Consider the following 9,890-nt stretch of genomic DNA (forward strand, 5'->3'; position numbering starts at 1 on the left):
TTTGACTCAAATCAAATAATAGGCTAAATTAATTTCATACACTCATGAACAAATGAGTTAGACAAAGAAACAAGAAAAAAAAATTCATCACAACATAAGAAATCTTATGTGACAAGTTTCATGACTAGACATGACTTCTATGAAAAAACTACAATAGGTGAACAAGTCACTCTAGATTTTTGAGGTTTTTTTCTACTTTAATATTTTTGTAAGAATTTTATGGTTTAGGTTTCAGCCACAAAAATAACAAGACAAAAATCAAAGGAACCGAAACTCAACACAATTCATGGTTCAAGAACAAGAACAAGAAATTTGAACCATAGAAAATAAAATCTAGCTTCTATAGCAAGTTTAATCGGTGAAAACTCTAAAGAATCATGTTAACAACATTTAGCACAAGACATGTGAGGAGATACATGGAGAAAAAAATGAAGAAACAACAATGGAAGATAAGGTAAATCAAAAAATTAATGGACGTTTAAGGAGCACCTACTTGAAGCTCTTGTGCTCTGATTACCACTTGATGGAAGCTTGCTTGTGGGGCTTCTATGGAGGCTGGATCTTTGAGCTTCAATGGGGTCCTTTAATGGTGATTTTCCACCATGGAGATGCAGTGGAAGACAAAGCAGAAGAGGTGAGAGGAGGCGCCATCCACTAGGGAATAAGCCATGGAAGAAGGAGCTTCACCACCAAGATGAGCCTTGGATAAGAAGCTTGGAGAGGATGCTTCAATGGAGGAAAAGAAAGAGGGAGAGAAAGAGAGAGGGAGGAGCACGAAATTGAAGGAAGAAAAAGGGAGAGAAGTTGAACTTTGAGTTGTGTCTCACAAGACTCTCATTCATCAAAGTTACAACAAGTGTTACACATGCTTCTATTTATAGACTAGGTAGCTTCCTTGAGAAGCTTTCTTAACAAAACTTCCTTGAGAAGCTAGAGCTTAGCTACACACACCCATCTAAAAACTAAGCTCACCTCCTTGACAAAATACTTGAAAATACAGAAAAAGTTCCTACTACAAAGACTACTCAAAATGCCCTGAAATACAAGGCTAAAACCCTATACTAATAGAATGGCCAAAATACAAGGCCCAAAAGAAGGAAAAACCTATTCTAATATTTACAAAGAAGAGTGGATCCAACCTTGACCCATGGGCTCAAAAATCTACCCTAAGGTTCATGAGAACCCTAAGGCCTTCTTTAGTAGCTCTAGCCCGAGCCTCTTGGAGTCTTCTATCCAATACCCTTGGGGGGTAGGATTGCATCATCTTCTCAATTAAATTTCTGGCTTCAGCAGGGGTCATGTCTCCAAGGGCTCCACCACTGGCAGCATCTATCATACTTCTCTCCATGTTATTGAGTCCTTCATAAAAATAATGGAGGAGAAGCTGCTCTGAAATATGGTGGTGAGGGCAACTGGCACATAGTTTCTTAAATCTCTCCCAGTATTCATATAAGCTCTCTCCATTGAGTTGTCTAATGCCTGAAATATCCTTTCTGATGGTCGTGGTCCTGGAAGCAAGGAAATTTCTTTCTAAGAATACTCTCTTGAGGTCATCCCAGCTCGTGATAGACCATGGAGCGAGGTAATATAGCAAGTCCTTTGCTACTCCCTCTAAAGAATGAGGAAAAGCCTTCAGAAATATGTGATCCTCCTGCACATCTGGGGGTTTCATGGTGGAGCAGACAATATGGAATTCCTTCAGATGCTTATGTGGGTCTTTGATGCAATCCGACCCCGCAAGGGCATTGGATAGAAAACTCCAAGTAGATTGGGCCAGAGATGCAAGAGAAGGCCCTAGGGTTCTTATGAGCCTTAGGGTAGATTTCAGGCCCATGGACTAAGTACGAGCCCACTTATCTTTTTAAATATTAGATTAAGGTTTCATTATTTTTGGGTCTTGTATTTAGGGCTCCATAATGTAGGTAGGATACCCTAGAAATATATGACTTTTCAGCCCTTGTATTTTCGGGCACCTAGACTAGTTTTTGTATTAGGGGTAGTTTTGTAATTTCACATACACTAAGTGGATATTTGATGTGTGTGGTTGGAAATAAATTTAATTGAATTGGTAGAATCCCAATCCAATTAAATTTTAGAGGGGGAGGTGAGCATTTGCTTACTACACCCCATTGCCACATCATATAGTCACACTTTGTGCATGTCCTTCATACTTTTCATGCCTCATGACACCTAAACACACTTAGTGGAGAATCTTGGAATTGATCTTGGATTAGTGGGCTGAACCATAACTAAAATTCACTAATCATAATTAGTGAAATTTTGGCTCCAAAGTTTAGCTCCACAAATTCAATTTCAAATTCAAGTGAAATTTGAATTTCCCTCCATTTTTGTGTGACACTTAGGCTATAAATAGAGGTCATGTGTGTGCATTTTTTTCAAATTTGATCATTTGAATATTAAAATTCTGATTTCAAAGCTCATTTAGAGCACAAAATTTCGTGCTCTTCTCTTCCTCTCCCTTCATTCATCTCCTTCTTCCTCCAAGCTCTTATCCATGGCCTCCTATGGTGGTGAGCCTCTTCTAGACTCATCTTCTCCTTGAAGTGGCGTCTCCTCTCCCTCTTCCTTCTCCATTCCTCTGCCATTCATCTTCCAAGAAGCAAAGGAATCCATTGATGAAGAAGATCCTAGGCCTTCAAGCTCCAATGGAGCTTGCATCATGTGGTATCAAGAGCATCTTCATCTAGGTGATGTTCTTTCGCTTCCTCTATCTTTTTGTTCGGTGAATTCTCTTTAATTCCTTGTTCTTCATCTTATTCTCCATGTATATCCTCCATTGTCTTGTGGTTTGGTGCTGTTTAGAGTAGATTCAAAAAAAAATAAACCGATTAAATCTTAGATCTACACTTGTTCTTGCATTTCCATGGTTCAAATTTTGTAGATCTACTCTTGAATCTTGTTTTTGTGTTGATTTTAGGTTCTATCAGTTTTCATTCATAATATTCTTGTGCTGAACCTTAGATCTAAATTTTCTTCCAAAATATTGATTAGAAAAAAAACACAAAAATCTAAGTGTAAATCACTTAATCCATGTTGTCTTAGAGTCATGTTTAGTCATAGTAATTGTCACATTATGTTCTAAGTTTGTGTTGAATTTTTATTTTGTTGATTGAATTCTAGATAGATTTGTTCATGTATTCTTGTCATTCTTAGCCTATCTTTTTGAATTTTGAGTCTAATTCATGCATGTTATTTAGTTCATAACATGTTCTAAATCAATTCCTAGAAGTAGTCTTGTTCTTGAACTTTCTTTTTTGTTTTCTAAGTTTCCTACATGATGCCTATGATGAAGTTGAGATGTGGTGCTGAGTTGTGGCTGGATTTGTAAATCAAATAAGTCTTAAGCTCTCTTGAATTGTGTTATTCAAGATAATTGAGCATAAGAAAACACAAATTGTAACTATCCAAGCCTTAAGCAACATAAACACTACTCTTGATTTCTAGGTTGAAATCGCTGGTGCTGGCAGCTTGAACATACAAAATTGTATAAATTACTGGGAATTGGTCACTACGATTTTTCAGCTGAAATTTTTACTGACTTTTCTAGACATCTGGAAAAAAATTATAAAAAAGGAACCAAGCGATTTGGATTAAAGGAAAAAATAATAAAAATCACACAAGTTGGCAGAAAAATCAGTGTCCAGGAAAAAAAAAGTGAAAGGGAAGTGTGCTTGTTGTTTTGGCTCAAAAATTTGTTCTATAATTGGTGCCTATTTTATACCAATTCTAGTTCTGAAATTTAAATTGAAAATTATTGTGAAAACAAGTGCCAAAACTAGAGGTTTCTTGAGTCTTTTTTTTTTTAGTTTTTCTACTCTACTCTAGAGCCGTTCTAGGTTTCTCTTTGAGTCCTAGCTTGCTTTTTTGTGCTTTTCATTGCTTTAATTGTTGAATAATCCTTGAAAATTTGTCTTGTTAAAACTCTATTGGTTTAGCTTTCATTTCATTTTTTTTGGTCTTTGGTTATTGCTTGTCTCTTTGTTTCCTTGTTTGTGAGTTGCCATATAGGGAATTGGAAAGGAGGATTGGTGCCATATCTTGAAGAAATTGAGTCAAGAAGAAAGGGGCCAACCACCTTAAGAGCTATTGGACTAAGAAGCACTTCAAATTGAGTGAAACACTAAAGAGAGAATAGCCACCACAATTGAGGACTTTTTTTTTTTGTAATTTTGTAATTGGCAATTTGTTTTGCTTTCAAATTTTGTAACAAAAAGGCCTTTCATTGGAAGTAAGTTGGGAGCCTCCAATAGGTCACCCTACTTCCATTTGTGTGTAATAATTTTAGGCAATTTTCCCTTAGGATAGTGAGTGTTTTGTTGGGAACCTTAAATGAGTTCATCCAAACACTCTTAGGATCTGCCTAGTTTCAATTTCTTGCACTTTAATTTCTTGCTTATTTTAATTTCTTGCCATATAGCTTGCCTTTTACCAATTAGTTTTTACCTTATCTTTCACACCTCTTTTAGTGTTTATTTTGGCTAGTTTCAACCATAGTTTATTTTACCTTTTGTTTTCAAACCCCCAACAAGAAAGAACCATAACTTAGGAACCAACATGAGTCTTCATTCTTCATCTAGTGTTAATGGTGAGGGTTCTGTTAGTGCTTAGCTTTACTGAGTTTTAAAAGATTGGCTAAAATTTTGTTAAAACATAAGCACTTAGACAATGAAGGAAAGCTGGAGTTGCTGCACATGATGTCCAACGTTATGTCAAGGAATCAGATTGGGCTGCACAATGCACAAGGCAAGATAAAATGTCAAATGAAGAATTGAAGCTGCAGGATCCACGATGTCGGATACGATGTCCAGGACATCCTGCCCGAAAATACTGGACACATAAATCTGTTATATCTTTAACAGATTAATGTGCAGTTAGCAACAGATTTGGCGATCTATCTTTAGGAACGAATTAAAAGATAATTAAAGTTCGAATTACAAACTTGAATAGTTCGTTCAGGGATTAAAGATTAAAGATAAAAACTAAAAGATCAAACTTTATCTTTTAGATCTTTAAGTGCAGATTTTTCAGGAGAATGATAGATCTTATCCAACGCAAGTTGTTGCAGCCCAGATACGCACACTGCTATATAAACAATGAAGGCTGCACGAGTTTTCTACCAAGTCCGAGATTGAAGAGTTATTTTGTGAATTTTGGGACTTGAGTGTTTTGTGAGCCACCTTGATGCTACCCTAACATCAAGTGTTGGACCTGAGTGTGTAGAGTTGATCTCTATTGTTTAGAGAGCAATCTCTGGTGTATCTTTGATTTGTTTGTAAACACGGGTGAGTGATTGAGAGGGAGTGAGAGGGGTTCTCTTATCTAAGAGTGGCTCTTAGGTAGAAGTTGCACAGGTAGTGGTTAGGTGAGAAGGTTGTATACAGTGGCTGTTAGATCTTCGAACTAATACTATTTTAGTGGATTTCCTCCCTGGCTTGGTAGCCCCCAGATGTAGGTGACGTTGCACCGAACTGGGTTAACAATTCACTTGTGTTATTTACTTGTTTAATCTGTTCATACGGTCATATACAATCTGCATGTTCTGAAGCGTGATGTCGTGACATCTTGTACGACATCTGTCCCCAGTATCAGAATTTCAATTGGTATCAGAGCGGGCACTCTAAATCACTGAGTGAGATCTAGGGAGATAAATTCTGATGAACATGGAGAGAGAAGGAGGACCAGTGAACAGACCACCAATTCTGGATGGAACCAACTATGAATACTGGAAAGCAAGGATGGTGGCCTTCCTCAAATCACTGGATAGCAGAACCTGGAAAGCTGTCATCAAAGGCTGGGAACATCCCAAGATGCTGAACACAGAAGGAAAGCTCACTGATGAATTAAAGCCAGAAGAAGACTGGACAAAAGAAGAAGACGAATTGGCACTTGGAAACTCCAAAGCCTTGAATGCCCTATTCAATGGAGTTGACAAGAATATCTTCAGATTGATCAACACATGCACATTTGCCAAGGATGCATGGGAGATTCTGAAAACCACTCATGAAGGAACCTCCAAAGTGAAGATGTCCAGATTGCAACTATTGGCTACAAAATTCGAAAATCTGAAGATGAAGGAAGAAGAATGCATTCATGACTTCCACATGAACATTCTTGAAATTGCCAATGCTTGCACTGCCTTGGGAGAAAGGACGACAGATGAAAAGCTGGTGAGAAAGATCCTCAGATCTTTGCCTAAGAGATTTGACATGAAAGTCACTGCAATAGAGGAGGCCCAAGACATTTGCAACATGAGAGTAGATGAACTCATTGGTTCCCTTCAAACCTTTGAGCTAGGACTCTCGGATAGGACTAAAAAGAAGAGCAAGAGCCTGGCATTCGTATCCAATGATGAAGGAGAAGAAGATGAGTATGACCTGGATACTGATGAAGGTCTGACTAACGCAGTTGTGCTCCTTGGAAAACAGTTCAACAAAGTGCTGAACAGAATGGACAGGAGGCAGAAACCACATGTCCGGAACATCCCTTTCGACATCAGGAAAGGTAGTGAATACCAGAAGAAGTCAGATGAAAAGCCCAGTCACAGCAAAGGAATTCAATGCCATGGGTGTGAAGGCTATGGACACATCAAAGCTGAATGTCCCACCCATCTCAAGAAGCAGAGGAAAGGACTTTCTGTATGTCGGTCTGATGATACAGAGAGTGAACAAGAAAGTGATTCTGACAGAGATGTGAATGCACTCACTGGTAGATTTGAATCAGATGAAGACTCAAGTGATATTGATATTGAAATCACTTTTGATGAGCTTGCTATATCCTATAGAGAACTATGCATCAAAAGTGAGAAGATTCTTCAGCAAGAAGCACAACTGAAGAAGGTCATTGCAAATCTGGAGGCTGAGAAGGAGGCACATGAAGAGGAGATCTCTGAGCTTAAAGGAGAAGTTGGTTTTCTGAACTCTAAACTGGAAAACATGACAAAATCAATAAAGATGCTGAATAAAGGCTCAGATATGCTTGATGAGGTGCTACAGCTTGGGAAGAATGTTGGAAACCAGAGAGGACTTGGGTTTAATCATAAATCTGCTGGCAGAATAACCATGACAGAATTTGTTCCTGCCAAAAACAGCACTGGAGCCACGATGTCACAACATCGGTCTCGACATCATGGAACGCAGCAGAAAAAGAGCAAAAGAAAGAAGTGGAGGTGTCACTACTGTGGCAAGTATGGTCACATAAAGCCCTTTTGCTATCATCTACATGGCCATCCACATCATGGAACTCAAGGTAGCAGCAGCGGAAGGAAGATGATGTGGGTTCCAAAACACAAGATTGTTAGTCTTGTTGTTCATACTTCACTTAGAGCATCAGCTAAGGAAGATTGGTACCTAGATAGCGGCTGTTCCAGACACATGACAGGAGTTAAAGAATTCCTGGTGAACATTGAACCTTGCTCCACTAGCTATGTGACATTCGGAGATGGCTCTAAAGGAAAGATCACTGGAATGGGAAAGCTAGTCCATGATGGACTTCCTAGTCTGAACAAAGTACTGCTGGTGAAGGGACTGACTGCGAACTTGATCAGCATCAGTCAGTTGTGTGATGAAGGATTCAATGTAAACTTCACAAAGTCAGAATGCTTGGTGACAAATGAGAAGAGTGAAGTTCTAATGAAGGGCAGCAGATCAAAGGACAACTGTTACCTATGGACACCTCAAGAAACCAGTTACTCCTCCACATGTCTATTCTCCAAAGAAGATGAAGTCAAAATATGGCATCAAAGATTTGGACATCTGCACTTAAGAGGCATGAAGAAAATCATTGACAAAGGTGCTGTTAGAGGCATTCCCAATCTGAAAATAGAAGAAGGCAGAATCTGTGGTGAATGTCAGATTGGAAAGCAAGTCAAGATGTCCCACCAGAAGCTTCAACATCAGACCACTTCCAGGGTGCTGGAACTACTTCACATGGACTTGATGGGGCCTATGCAAGTTGAAAGCCTTGGAGGAAAGAGGTATGCCTATGTTGTTGTTGATGATTTCTCCAGATTTACCTGGGTCAACTTTATCAGAGAGAAATCAGACACCTTTGAAGTATTCAAAGAGTTGAGTCTAAGACTTCAAAGAGAAAAAGACTGTGTTATCAAGAGAATTAGGAGTGACCATGGCAGAGAGTTTGAAAACAACAAGTTTACTGAATTCTGCACATCTGAAGGCATCACTCATGAGTTCTCTGCAGCCATTACACCACAACAAAATGGCATAGTTGAAAGGAAAAACAGGACTTTGCAAGAAGCGGCTAGGGTCATGCTTCATGCCAAAGAACTTCCCTATAATCTCTGGGCTGAAGCCATGAACACAGCATGCTATATCCACAACAGAGTCACACTTAGAAAAGGGACTCCAACCACACTGTATGAAATCTGGAAAGGGAGGAAGCCAACTGTCAAGCACTTCCACATCTTTGGAAGTCCATGTTACATTTTGGCAGATAGAGAGCAAAGGAGAAAGATGGATCCAAAGAGTGATGCAGGAATATTCTTGGGATACTCCACAAACAACAGAGCATATAGAGTATTCAATTCCAGAACCAGAACTGTGATGGAATCCATCAATGTGGTTGTTGATGATTTAACTCCAGCAAGAAAGAAGGATGTCGAAGAAGATGTCAGAACATCGGGAGACAATGTAGCAGATACAGCTAAAAGTGCAGAAAATGCAGAAAATGCAGAAAACTCTGATTCTGCTACAGATGAACCAAACATCAATCAACCTGACAAGAGTCCTTCCATTAGAATCCAGAAGATGCATCCCAAGGAGCTGATTATAGGAGATCCAAACAGAGGAGTCACTACAAGATCAAGGGAGTCTGAGATTGTCTCCAATTCATGTTTTGTCTCCAAAACTGAGCCAAAGAATGTGAAAGAGGCACTGACTGATGAGTTCTGGATCAATGCTATGCAAGAAGAATTGGAGCAATTCAAAAGGAATGAAGTCTGGGAGCTAGTTCCTAGACCCAAGGGAACTAATGTGATTGGCACCAAGTGGATCTTCAAGAACAAAACCAATGAAGAAGGTGTTATAACCAGAAACAAGGCCAGACTTGTTGCTCAAGGCTACACTCAGATTGAAGGTGTAGACTTTGATGAAACTTTCGCCCCTGTTGCTAGACTTGAGTCCATCAGACTATTACTTGGTGTAGCTTGCATCCTCAAATTCAAGCTGTATCAGATGGATGTGAAGAGCGCGTTTCTGAATGGATACCTGAATGAAGAAGTCTATGTGGAGCAGCCAAAGGGATTTGCAGATCCAACTCATCCAGATCATGTATACAAGCTCAAGAAGGCTCTCTATGGATTGAAGCAAGCTCCAAGAGCTTGGTATGAAAGGCTAACAGAGTTCCTTACTCAGCAAGGGTATAGGAAGGGAGGAATTGACAAGACTCTCTTTGTCAAACAAGATGCTGAAAACTTGATGATAGCACAGATATATGTTGATGACATTGTGTTTGGAGGGATGTCGAATGAGATGCTTCGACATTTTGTCCAACAGATGCAATCTGAATTTGAGATGAGTCTTGTTGGAGAGCTGACTTATTTTCTGGGACTCCAAGTGAAGCAGATGGAAGACTACATATTCCTCTCACAAAGCAAGTATGCAAAGAACATTGTCAAGAAGTTTGGGATGGAAAATGCCAGCCATAAAAGAACACCTGCACCTACTCACTTGAAGCTGTCAAAAGATGAAGCTGGCACCAGTGTTGATCAAAGTCCGTACAGAAGCATGATTGGGAGCTTACTATATTTAACAGCAAGCAGACCTGACATCACCTTTGCAGTAGGTGTTTGTGCAAGATATCAAGCCAACCCTAAGATAAGTCACTTGAATCAAGTAAAGAGAATTCTGAAATAT

General features: G+C 39.2%; 1 non-coding gene across 1 annotated transcript; it reads left to right on the forward strand.

The window, feature by feature from the left end:
- The first annotated feature begins 1,393 nt into the window (after positions 1 to 1,393).
- On the forward strand, positions 1,394 to 1,501 carry LOC114417587. Its single transcript, XR_003667847.1, has one exon. It is a non-coding gene; the product is annotated as a small nucleolar RNA R71 (small nucleolar RNA).
- Positions 1,502 to 9,890: the final 8,389 nt, after the last annotated feature.

This window comes from Glycine soja, chromosome 6 (assembly GCF_004193775.1).
Source record: "Glycine soja cultivar W05 chromosome 6, ASM419377v2, whole genome shotgun sequence".
NCBI lineage: Eukaryota > Viridiplantae > Streptophyta > Magnoliopsida > Fabales > Fabaceae > Glycine > Glycine soja.